Raw genomic sequence first — 12576 nt, 5'->3', positions numbered from 1 at the left:
AGTTACTTCCATTTTATAGATAAGGGAATAGATTCATAGAGGTCAAGTGGTTTACCCAAGCTTGCACAGATAATAAGTGGCAGGCTTAGGACTAAAACCAATGTTTTCAATTTTGAGTTCAAGGAAGAATAATCAGAATATTCCATTTGAAAGTGGTGGAATAGTTTTCATGGGATATTTGATACAAGCAGTGAAGCCTTGGAGAACTCTATCTGTTCTACTTAGAGAGTCCCCTTTCCTCTGATCAGAGAATTCACATTCGGAGATGCAGAATTTCTACTTCTGACTGCACTTCATACATGTTGACATCTTCTTTACTGCTCCGGTTTATGCCTAAGGCCAATCCCTTGGTAGTATATGTCCGATATTGGAATAAAATGAGATGTATAAATCATTCAACACTTAGCAAAAGGAGGTTTACTTAGCCACAGTAGGAGAATGATAGTCAACAAGTCTAGGCATTGAGAACAATTCCAGCTGATCCAGCTGAAGAAAATTCCCTTAGCTGAGTTACCCATCATGGTTCACTAGCCCATTATCATAGTATTCATGGAATTCCTCATGGTGGCTTTTCACTCAGGCAATAAGGAAATGATGTCAACATTTTGAACCTTTAGTACCCTCAACCAGTCAAGTCTGAAGTAATGGCTCAATATCTTTTAAGGAAAAATGAGTCTAATTTGCATGGGTGGGGGGATGGAAGAGTTAAGATATTGTCCCTACAACTTTTACTATTCAATTCTTCTCCTTTTCCTCTGTCTCTTTAAGTTTCCATCCTGACAAAATTACATTATGAAGGATAAGTTAGAAGGAATTAAACTGAAGATTAATCATTAAGATGCCACTCTATATAGGGCATACTTGACATTGAAGGAGAGCTATATTAGACCCATATTTGATGCTTCTCCTACTTAAAGGAACATGTCAGATCTTGCCTGAAATGGCAGGCTTATCATCTGAAAATCCAGGGCTCCATCCATGCTATGTGAGGAATCAGAGTAGGAACTTTTATATTTAAAAAATAATTCTTAGAGAGAGTTATTGTCTCAGAAGATTTGAACAGTTAGGTATGCAAAAAAGGTTTTGTCCATTCTTCTTAGCTTCAGTGTCAAAGGATGAATTTCTTTTTACTTTGTCCCTAAATTCTAATTATATACCTTATTTTGTTTATGTAACCTACTAAATATTTTTAATTGAATTTAATTTTTCTCAATAAGAATATATTTTCTCTCAATCTTACCACCCTTCTCTTCCCTATTGAAAAATGGAGGGAGGGAACCTTGTAACAAATATTCAGTCAAACAAAACTAATTTTCACTTTGTCCATGTACAAAAAAATATATGTCAATCTGAAGCCTGAGTCCTTCACTTCTCTATCAGGAGATGAACAGCATATTTCATCATTAGTCCTCTTAAACATCAGTCAGTGGTCATTGCCTTGACCACAGTCCTGAAGTCTTTCAGAGTTATTAGTCATTATAATACTATTGCTGTTGTACAAAAATTCCCAATAAATATTCTTGTATATATGTGGCCAACTACATATTGGTTATAGTATTAATGTGATAAATCATAAGCAAGTCTTGAAAAAAGATATAGAAAATTTAGATGAATATGTTAACTTAGTCTCTTAAGATGTCCATGTTTAAGTGAAATTGGCATCATCTGGTTTAACTGGAGGCAAGGTCATTGCATATGAAGAAACTAGCTAGACAACGAATTGCCTCCAGAACATAGAGTATCAGAATTTTGTTCCTCTTTACCAATGTACATAAGATTCCCAAAGGAGAAGAAACTGAACTGAATTCAACTGAAACTAATCACCTTAAGGCAAATTGGAGTTGCTTACTGAGAGAAAGGAATTTTGGGATAGGAAAGATTGTCCTAGAAGAGGCTCTGTCCTGACTAGAGTGAGGATCTAAGAGAGAAAAAAGATTCATTATGTAACAAATTCTCATGATCTATATTTCTGTTACTTATTTAGTGCCAGATAGCTTTCATAATTATCATTTTTTTATCATTTGAAAAAATGGAACACAAATTCACCTTTATCTTTTTGATTTTCATAATTTAGCTTGATATATTTTTATTTTTGCTCTTCCATGTGAACTTTGTTACTGTTTTGTCTAGTTATTTTTGTTTCTTTGGTGTTTTTTGTGGGGCAATGAGGGTTAATTGACTTGCCCAGGATCACACAGCTAGTAAATGTCAAGTGTCTGAGGCCAGATTTGAATTAAGGTCCTTCTGAATCCAGGGCTTTATCCACTGTACCACCTAGCTGCCCCTTGTCTAGTTATTTTTTAAAAGCATATATTTGGTATGTTACCAGAGTAGAATTAAATTTCTAAATTATTTGAGTATTGTTAATCTTGTCCTAACCCCAAATATTAAAATAGTTTTAAAATGTTAGTTCTTCCTTTATTTCTTTACTTCTCTTAAAGATGACTTTCTCTTATATGTATTAAGAAGGCAATTCCCATTTAATTAATGTTATTATTTTTATCTAATTTTATTGCTTTTATTGATAGCATTTAGAAATGCTTTTGTTTTTTGTGTTTCTAATTTCCTCCTATGTTGCTGAAGTTGCCTGTAATTTTAATTAATGCTTTTGTTGGTCCTTTATTTGACATCATTTTCATCTGTAGATATAGATATTTTAAAGCCTCTTAACTGATGATTATCCCTTTAATTTGTTTTTTTAATTTTCCTACTACCGTTAGATTAGCACTTCTAGAACTGTCAAAAATAATGATGAGAGTAGGCAGCCCTGCTTAAACTTTGTCCTGAATAAAAAAAATTTCTAAGTTTTCCTCATTATTTTTAAGGCAGTCTCTTGGATTCAAATAAGTTCTTCTATTTTATTTATTTTAAAAACTTTATTTTCCATGCCTTTAATGTTCTTAACATAAAAGGATATTATTTTTCATTAAAGGCTTTTTCTGTATCTAATCAATCATATTTAACATTTGTATTGTTTAGTGTATAAAAACTGTTTCCATGCTATTGAAAATACTTGCATTCCTGATATCCATCCAACTTAATAATTAACAATTTTTCATAGATTTTATTCTATTTACCAATATTATATTTAATAAGGTCATCAATATTCAATGGTGAAAGAAATAGGCATTAACAAATTATCATGTAAACAACATCAGCACTAGATGGATTGACTAATTAATTCCATTAAGTATAGGCTTCTTGTTGTTGTTATTGTTGTCCTTCATTCTCCAAGATAACCATGACTTTGGCAAATGATGTCATGACTTGCAGTTGTGATAAAATAATGTAATTTGGCAGATGCCCAGGGGGCCCACCTGATTGATCTAGTATTGTTTGAGAAACCTACTCAGTACCTACTTGTGGTGATTAAATCAGGACCACACCTGGCCGGTCCTGAGTAGGGTGTTGTTCTCAGAAGTTGAACCTAGTTAAGGTTGATTAAATTGAGATCACACATGGCCAAGCCTCAGAGGCTGTGGAACTGTGACATCAACAGGAGACCGCTCTCAACCAATCAACTGGAAGAACCTCCCATTTTTGAGCAGGAGTACAGGAAGTAGGAAGTGGAGGCTGTCAGACTAGAGCTGGCTCTTTTGGTCTGAGACATTGGCTTGGTGGCAGGACTTCACATGGGCTGTTAGGAAACCTAGGATTTCCATGCTATAAGGAATCTGTTCACAATCTATCTCTCTTTGCTATCTTATAATATATCTTTTCATAAACCCTTAAAAGCCTAAACTCCTGCTGAATTTCAGCCAGTTTCCCCCCAAAACTGGGGGGGACAGATTAGAACCTACATTTAGATTTTTAAACAACTCACAGTGAATTGGATTTAAGTGAGGGAAGGCTGCCCAAACTCACCAGCCTCACTCTTTCCTCCAGAGCCATCTGGGTCCAGTGCCAAGATATACAAAGGGGTGACTGGAGATGACTGCAGATGCATGAAGCAATCCTGGTTAAGTGACTTGCTCAGGGTCACACAGCTAGTAAGAATCATATAAGGGGTATAGACCACCATATAGAAAAATAAGGTCAAAATGGGTACATGATTTGCTCATAAAAGATTATAACATAAGAAAATTGAGGGAGAATGGCATTGTTTATCTGTCAGGTTTATGGATGGGGAAGAATTTAAGACCAAAGAAGATATAGAGGATAAAATTAAATGTAAAAAAGATCATTTTAATTATATAAAATTTAAAAGCTTTGCAAAAACAAAGCCAATGTAACCAAGATTACAAGGGAAGTAGAAAACTGGGAAAGAATTTTTGAAACAAATATCTCTGATAAAGGCCTCATTTCTCAAATATATAAAGAACTGTGTCAAATTTATAAAAATACAAGTCATTCCCCAATTGATAAATGGTCAAAGGATTTGAAGAGGCAATTTTCAGATAAAAAAAAATCAAAGCTATCAATAACCATATGAAAAAGCTCTAAATCATTATTGATCAGAAAAATGCAAATTAAAACAGCTCTGAGGTATTACCTTATATCTATCAGAGTAGCAAATAGAACAAAAACAGAAAATATTGGTTGTTGGAGGGGATGTGGGAAAACTGGGATGCTAATCCATTGTTGGTGAAGTTGTGAAAAGATCCAACCATTCTGGAGAGCAATTTGGAATTTTGCCCAAAGGGCTATAGAGTTGTGCATATCCTTTGATCCAGCAATACTACTACTAGGTTTATACCCGAAAGATATCCCAATAAAGAGAGAAAGGCCAATTTGTACAAAAATATTTATAGCAGCTCTTTTTGTGGTAGCTAAGAATTAATTGGAAATCAAAGGAATGCCCATCAATTGGGGAATGGCTAAACAAATTGTGGTATATAATGGTGATGGAATATTATTGTACAATAAGCAATGACAAGCAGGATGACTTTAGAAAAGCTTAGAAAGATGAAATGATGTATTGGAAAGTGAACAGAACTAAAAGAAGACTATACTCAGAGAGAACAATATTATTTGATGAAGAACTGTGAACGTTGTGGAAATTTATTTTGATTTGGGGACCCTACCTTTAGGCTGAGATTAGAATGCCTTAGGCCTTCAGGGTCTCTTCCCCTCCCCCTCTGCTTCAACTGAGCCAGAAAGCCCCATGGGCTGTGCAAGATGCCAGGTCAGACAGCTGGGAAAAAAAAAAAAGCCCCCAGCTCCCTCCGACCTGAGCGGAGCTATCCGAAAGATCCCGGCTAGCCTGTGCTGAGGCCCGAGCTGCTCGAGCACACACCACCCCACCCCACCCCGCCCCCAACCAGCTGCAGTCCTGGCTAGCGGATTAGCTTGGTCTGTGGGGGTGCAGGAAGCCCCGAGATTTGAGTGGAGAGAAGAAAAGGTATAGACTTGGGGGTTAGACTCAGGGAGTTTTTGGACAAGGACGGATGAGAGAGGCTGAGAAGAGGTTTGGACAAGGAGACGGGGGACAAGACGAACAGCAACGCAGGACTAGGAGCAATGGTGGCAGAAGACAGACTGAACAGGAGGCAGCGGAGAGCACAGAAGCATATAGGTTGGAGAAAGTGAAGGTTAAGAGGAGTAAGAAGAAAGTAGCTGAGCAGGGAAAATACATACCCTGAGGCGAGAGGCGGTTAATGCCCTTATTGTATTTAAAAAGTTCCCAGCAGGTGGGAAAGAGACAGTGGAAAGAGATGCACCGCAATGTAGTCAGGTTGTACATTTGATTTCCCTGTATTCATAATTTTAAATAGTATCTCATAAATAAACTCTGCTTTGATTATTTAGTTAAGAGGCTTCTTAATCTTTAGCTTATCAATTTAGGAGTGGAGCAGTGTGGTGGAACTTTATAAACGGCCCACATTAAATTAATAGCAGTCAGATAGCCAGTCAAAAGTCCCTGAATTAGTACCCCATCAGATTAGCCCCCCAAATTAGTCCTAGTCAATTTAAAATATTCTTACAATGTCTTGACTATTCTCAGCAATGCAATGATCCAAGGCAATCCCAAAGGACTACTGATGAAACATACTATCCACCTCCAAAAAAGAACTGACATTCATGGAACAGACTGTAGCATACTTACTTTTTTATATTTTTTATAATTTAATTTTCTTGTAAAAAGTGACAAATATGGTGATGTTTTCCATGACCAGAAAGTAAAAATAAAATAAATGCATTTGGGGCAGACACTTTAAAAAAAAAAGCATCATATGAGGCTAGATTTGAACTCATATCCTCCCTACTCCAGAACCAGTGCTCTATCCACTATGCCATCAAGGTGCCCCTAAGTATAGGCTTTTATACTAGAGGAAATTATAATTGTGTTTCTTTCTTAGGTATATTTCTTGTAGACAATAGTTTGTAGGATCTTTCTTATATTTGAATGTTACAAGCATCACAGCAACCCAATGTATAAAATAATCAATGGGATATATCAAAGACTGATTTAATTCGTGTTCCTAATATGAAAATCCTTGCTTACAAAATATACAAATTTGTAAAACAGTATACACATTAAATTACAGAAGTACATGTAACAGTTCTCTCCCATCATGAGATCTCCTTAACAACTCTCACTCAGGATTACATCTTGAGTAATATTTGTGACATGTATGAATGAATAAAATATTTCTTAAGTTTATTTAATCAAGCTTACTATGTTCAAAGCACTGTGCTAAGTATTGGATATACAAATAAACCATTCTTTTTCTCTAGGAGCTCACTTTCTAATGGGGGAGATAACACCTATGGAGGGTTTCAGCTGCAAGTAAGATGAAAAGGTTCTTAGAGTACCATAGTAAGGCTGCTTCCCTGGATGATGCTGTGAGACCTGGGCTGGAATCAGGACCAGTGGTCTGGGAGTTGCTACCCTTCTCAAGGTTTCTGTGTCAACCATTTCTTCTATCCATTTTCCCCCTCACCCTTTAGATAATTTCAGGACATTCTCAATATTATTTTTGTTGACCTTGAATAATTTTATAGTGAATCTACTTCTAATGTTTTAGTGATTCTGAGTCTTATCTTGTATTCATCACTTTCAGGGTTAACATCAAGAATTACCTAGATGTTTTTTCTTGCATTTATATGTATATTGATAGCTCCAGACAAGGTTTCTTTTTTCTATTAAAAGCTTGAAAATGTTGAGAATTTTTTTTAAAACATTTTTCTCTTTCAAATTTAGCTAGTTAGGAGATTCTGAGGTGAAGTCTCTTGATTTTCAGTAAATCACATCCAATTTTTCCTGTTTTCTCAATTATGCCTGAATAAACTTGAGTAACTTAAATTGGAGTAACTCGATAGTCTACCCACCACACCCCTTAGACTTAAATGATATCTTAAATATAATATAATTTATATAATCAATATACTTAAATACAATATAGTTAAATAATATTAAGTAATATCCTCTCTAGTTAGAGTCCCAAAGTTTGATGACAATTTGACATTGTCCTCTGTGAGAATATAACAACTTCTATCTATCCCTTAATCCTACTAGTTTTGGGGGAAATTAAAAAATATATATTTTCTAGAAAATGGTGGCCAAACTTTCTCAAGTATTTCAGATAATCCTATGATTCTTAGGTTATTCTTTAGTTCTAAATTGTAGTTCTTTCATCTTTTCTTTTCTTTTTTTTAATATATCCAGCTTTTTATTGAACAAGAGTCACTTCTCATATGAATGGAGTCCATGGACACGACCTTCCACCTGAGCAGATGAAGTCCTCTTCTCAAATTTCAGCTCCCCTAAGTACATCATGGTTCTAACTTGTATTACACTCTTGGCACCAATATCTTTGCAGGAGTGCTGGATGCTAGCAATCAAGTAGGGAACAAATTTGTGGATGGACCCTTTGCCCTGATTGCCCTGGATACCCCTTGAGCCACCTTGATTTTGTCTGCTTCACCGAAGTAATGGTTCTGGTTGCCAAGGTTCTTGTCTATGACATTCAGGGAGCCCATCCCCTTGTATTTCTTTAGCTGGATCCCATCAGAGAAGAAGTACTGGCCTGGGGCCTCTGTGGTGGCCACCAACAGAGAGCCCATCATCACTGTGGAAGCTCCAAGGTCAAGTGCTTTGGCAATGTGTCCCATGTTTTGGATGCTACCATCAGCAATGACAGGGACACCAAAGTGCCTGGCATATTCTGAGACCTTTTAACTGTCACCTAAGGCCACCCACATGCCAGCACTTACTATGCAATGCAGATAGAGCCACTGCCCATGCCAACCCTCAAGGCATCCACTCCAGCATCAATGAGATTTTTAGCCTGTGCAGCTATCACCACATTGCCACTGATAACCTAGAATTTCTTGTATTTCTCCTTGATATATTTGATCATGTTAATTTGGAAAATGGAGTTTCCTTGAGAAGAGTCCAGCACAACCACATCGACACCAGCCTGGGCCAGCAAGTCCAGACAATATTTGTCGTCCTCATGGGTGCTGATGGCTGCCCCACACAGAAGCTGCTTCTTGGCATCCTTGGATATCAGGGGGTAGTCCCAATACTTCTTCAGGTCCACGGGGGCAATGATGGCTACTAGCTCATCATCCTCATTCACAATAAGGAGCTTCCCTTTCTTGCCCCACTGCAAGATTTCAGTGGCTTCCTTTAGTGTGACTCCTGCAGAAGCTACCACTAGATCCTCCTGCCTAGTCATGATCTTGCTCAGAAAACAGTCATGTTCTTCCTCCTTAAGAAAGTCAATGTCACAAAAGGAAATGATATCCACCAGGCAGCTGCACCTCTTGCCATTGTCTGTGATTGGGATTCCACAGAAGCCATGCCTTGCCTTGGCTTCAAAGACATCCCTGACTATTGAGTCAGGCTCAGGACCACAGGGTCAGTGATGAAGCCCTGCTCATATTTCTTTACTTTGCACACTTCATTGGCCTGGAATTCTGGGGTGCTGTTGTGATGGATAAACCCAATACTTCCTGTCAATGCCATGTCAATAACCATCCCAGCTTCAGTGGCTGTGTCAACTGGGGATGAAACAAGTGGGTTTTCAGGGTTATCTTCTTGGTAAGTGTTGAAGTTAGGTCTACATGATCTGCTGTGAAGTCTATATAGCACGGGAGGATAAGGAAGTCATTGTATGAGGCCATCTCCACAGTTGAAGAGTTGCTGTGCCGTGAGCCCATCATCTGGGACATAACAGGTGCCACCACTGGTGGTTTAGTCTGCCATGGCGAGGAGACCCCAGCAGAGCCGTGTGGGGTTGATACTTCTCCTGCAGAGCTCATCTTTTCTTTTAAAAAAATTCCGGCTTGTTTCCAGATGAGTTAGATTTATTGCATTTACATCCTACATTTACTGCAATTTCTGATGTTTGACCCTTTAACTACAGGATTTTATTTCTTATTTATTCCATTTTTATATTAATATTTTCACTATTTTCTTCATATTGTTGATTATTGTTATTTTGTTTTGTCCCCTTTCTACTAAAAAAATAGGTTGCTCATTTGATATGCCAAAGATTTTTTTTTCTTTCTGACATTATCATTCTTCATTTCCTTAAAAGTTTTTGCCATACAATTTGAGGGGTCTTGTATTAGGTCCAGTTTAAATTCTGTTGTTAAAATAAATGTGTTACTTTTTCCCCTTTTTGTGACCTCTTCTGGATCTTTCGAGTCATAGGATTTGTTCATCATTTCACGCAGTTTCTTCTATTATTCATTTCCTTTTCCTTATCTAAAAAGCTATTTTTTGAAGTTCTTTTATTTATTCTCACACTTCTGTCTAGGAAGGATTGAGGAATGGAAGTAAAAGAAGACTACTTGAAGGAAGTCAGAGTTGAGCTGAATTTTGAAGGATGGATAGAATTTCCACTGTCAGGATTAGGAGTGTCATGGGAGGGAGGGAAGTGCAACAGAAGAATATATAGGTAAAGATAGCCTTAGAATTGGTAAAGACAGGGTGACCAAAAAGTGCTAAACATGCTCAGAGAAAGGCAAACCTGTTTGTTAGGGAAATAATATTAAGATGAAAAGAAGGCTTGGATGGGGGGAGCAATAGACAAATACAGATGAAAACATTTTAAAGGAAGGACTAATGGTCCATAATATGTACAGCTGTCAGTATAGTTTATTAAGTAAGAATCAATTGAGATGTATTCATCTGAATCTTCTCCACTAAAAGCTAAGTAGACTACTGAGTACTTCTCAATTTGGATGGGGGCTACAGCTCATAAGAGAGATACGATGAATTCAATGAACTGCAAAGAGCAAATCAAAATGATTAATGGGATTAAAAGATGTGGGTAGGAAGGTCCCCACCACCACCACCAATGCATTTTATTTATTCCTTTGTCATTACATCACAGTCAATTATAGTTTTAAAAAAAATTCTCCTGTCCTAATTGAATTCATTTGCAATTCATCAATAACACTAGATGTATACTACGACTATATCCTACAATATATACAACATTTTGCCCCATTAGTCTCTCACCTCTCTACTGGAGGAGAGAATAATATGTTTCATTCTGGTTTATTGTCCTTTTAATGATGTTTTTATTTTCATTATAGTAGTAATATGTTTTAGTTATACTTATTTTACTGCATTATTTATACAAATCTTCCCAGGTTTTTTTGAATTTCTCATATTTTCTACTTCTTTCTATAATTGTTTCATTTCATTCATATTCCAGTTATTTTCAGCCAATCATCAATCAAATATGCACTTTGTTTCCAGTTCTTTTCTACTCCCCCCAATTGCTACAAATAACTACACATATGTGTACATATACATGCATACATACATACACACATGCATGCATATATACACATACTTCTTTTTCCTCTGTTCTTGAACTTCTGATCATGTTTGTATAATAATGGAATCACTGGATCTAAGGGCATTGAAATTTTAATCACTTTTCTTGTATAATTCCAATTTCATTTACAGAAAGATTAGACTGACTTAGAGTTTCACTAACAGCAACAAAGTAGTATGACTCCTGACTTTCAAAAGCCCCACCAATATAGATTTGGGGATTTTTTTTATCTTTGGCAATTTGCAAATTGTGAGGTGAAGTATCAGAGTTATTTGAATTCACATTACTCTTTTAGCTTTTTGAAGAGTCTGAAAGTAAATAAAAGGAATCCAGTATCTTTAGTTTAATCCTAAGGAGGCTGAGGATCAGCAATTTTAAATCTCCAAGTCAGAGAATGTTAGGCTTTGTTTTACTAAAATTAAAAAAATTAAAAATAAAAACACTGTAACTTGAACTGTGCTATTTGGCTGCATTGAATTTTGTGATTAAAACTTTTTTCCCTTTTGTGATTAGACTCATCCTGTTGCAAAGTATATAAGACCAAGAGTTTCATTAGTATAATATTAAAGCTACAGCTTTAAAATATGCAAAAGCAGGAAAAGCCAAAATTAATGTTCTCATAAAACATGAACTCGTCAGCATCTTTTCAATTATTAAACTGTGAAATGTGATAAACAGGTGAAACGTGCATGCATTAATAGTTTCATAATGACTTTAAACATTTGTATTGCCTGATAATAGTATGTTGAAATATATAATGTGAATGTCATAGCATGCAATTTTTTTGCCATTAATCTTCTTTTTTTTTTCATCCAAAGGAAAAAAAAAAAAAGAATAGATCTATTGACTGCTTAATAAGGATGTTAATTTGCAGTGTGCCTCTCCAAGAATCCTAGGCACTCCCTATCTAGACTTTGCTCCTATAAAAGAAAGGAAGGGAACCTCAATAGATGATCTCTTTCTTTGAAAGAGTAAAGAGCAGCTATGATTGACCAAAGTTAGGGAATTAAAATTGAAGGGAACACTAAACTCATATGAAGGCAAACACATGACTTTTTTACTATTCATTTTCTCACATCCTCTTTCCATCCAGGGCTAAGGAGCTCCAAATAATCTGTGTGTTTTATGATACATGTTGACCATTAAAATCATTACTACTGATTTTTTTCTTGTTCTTTTCCTGTAGATTTGTTGTATTTCCTGTAAAAAGCATTCTGGTCTTTCAGATTTTTAATGACCCAAAGACAGTGTATTGAAATAATTTGTCAGAAGTTGTAATGTTATAATTGGGTAATGAACTTGTTCCAATTGTATGTGTACTATCAACATTTGTCATATGGAGAGTGACATGAAAAATGCTCTATTTTAGTACTGTAAATGCTTACATTCTTTTATTTGTTGTTTTGTTTTGTTTTTTTAGTGAGGCAATTGGGGTTAGGTGACTTGCCCAGGGTCACACAGCTAGTAAGTGTTAAGTGTCTAAGGCCGGATTTGAACTCAGGTACTCCTGACTCCAGGGCCAGTGCTCTATCCACTGTGCCACCTAGCTGCCCCTCTTACATTCTTTTATTATCTTTATAGCCAGTCCTAAGAGTTTATCTGTTCAGGTAGCTCCCAGGAAAGATTCTCCTCTCCCAAAGCAGGTAAGTAGCTTTTCAGCAATATATAGTCTTAATGAGTTGCCTAGGATACTGAGAGGTCAATCAATTTGCCTAAGATCACACAGCCAGTATGCTTCAGAAGAAGAATTTGAACCCATATCTTCCTGATGCAAAAATTATCTGTCTAATGTCTGTTACATATATACTTATAAATATATTTATTAAATTAACAT

At 36.1% G+C, this 12576-nt stretch overlaps 1 pseudogene; it reads right to left on the bottom strand.

Moving 5' to 3' along the window:
* Positions 1–7627: 7627 nt before the first annotated feature.
* Positions 7628–9154, bottom strand: LOC122736147 (annotated as a pseudogene).
* Positions 9155–12576: the final 3422 nt, after the last annotated feature.

The sequence above is a fragment of the Dromiciops gliroides genome, chromosome 1, assembly GCF_019393635.1.
Source record: "Dromiciops gliroides isolate mDroGli1 chromosome 1, mDroGli1.pri, whole genome shotgun sequence".
Lineage (NCBI taxonomy): Eukaryota > Metazoa > Chordata > Mammalia > Microbiotheria > Microbiotheriidae > Dromiciops > Dromiciops gliroides.
This window is presented reverse-complemented; position numbering and strand designations above follow the sequence as displayed.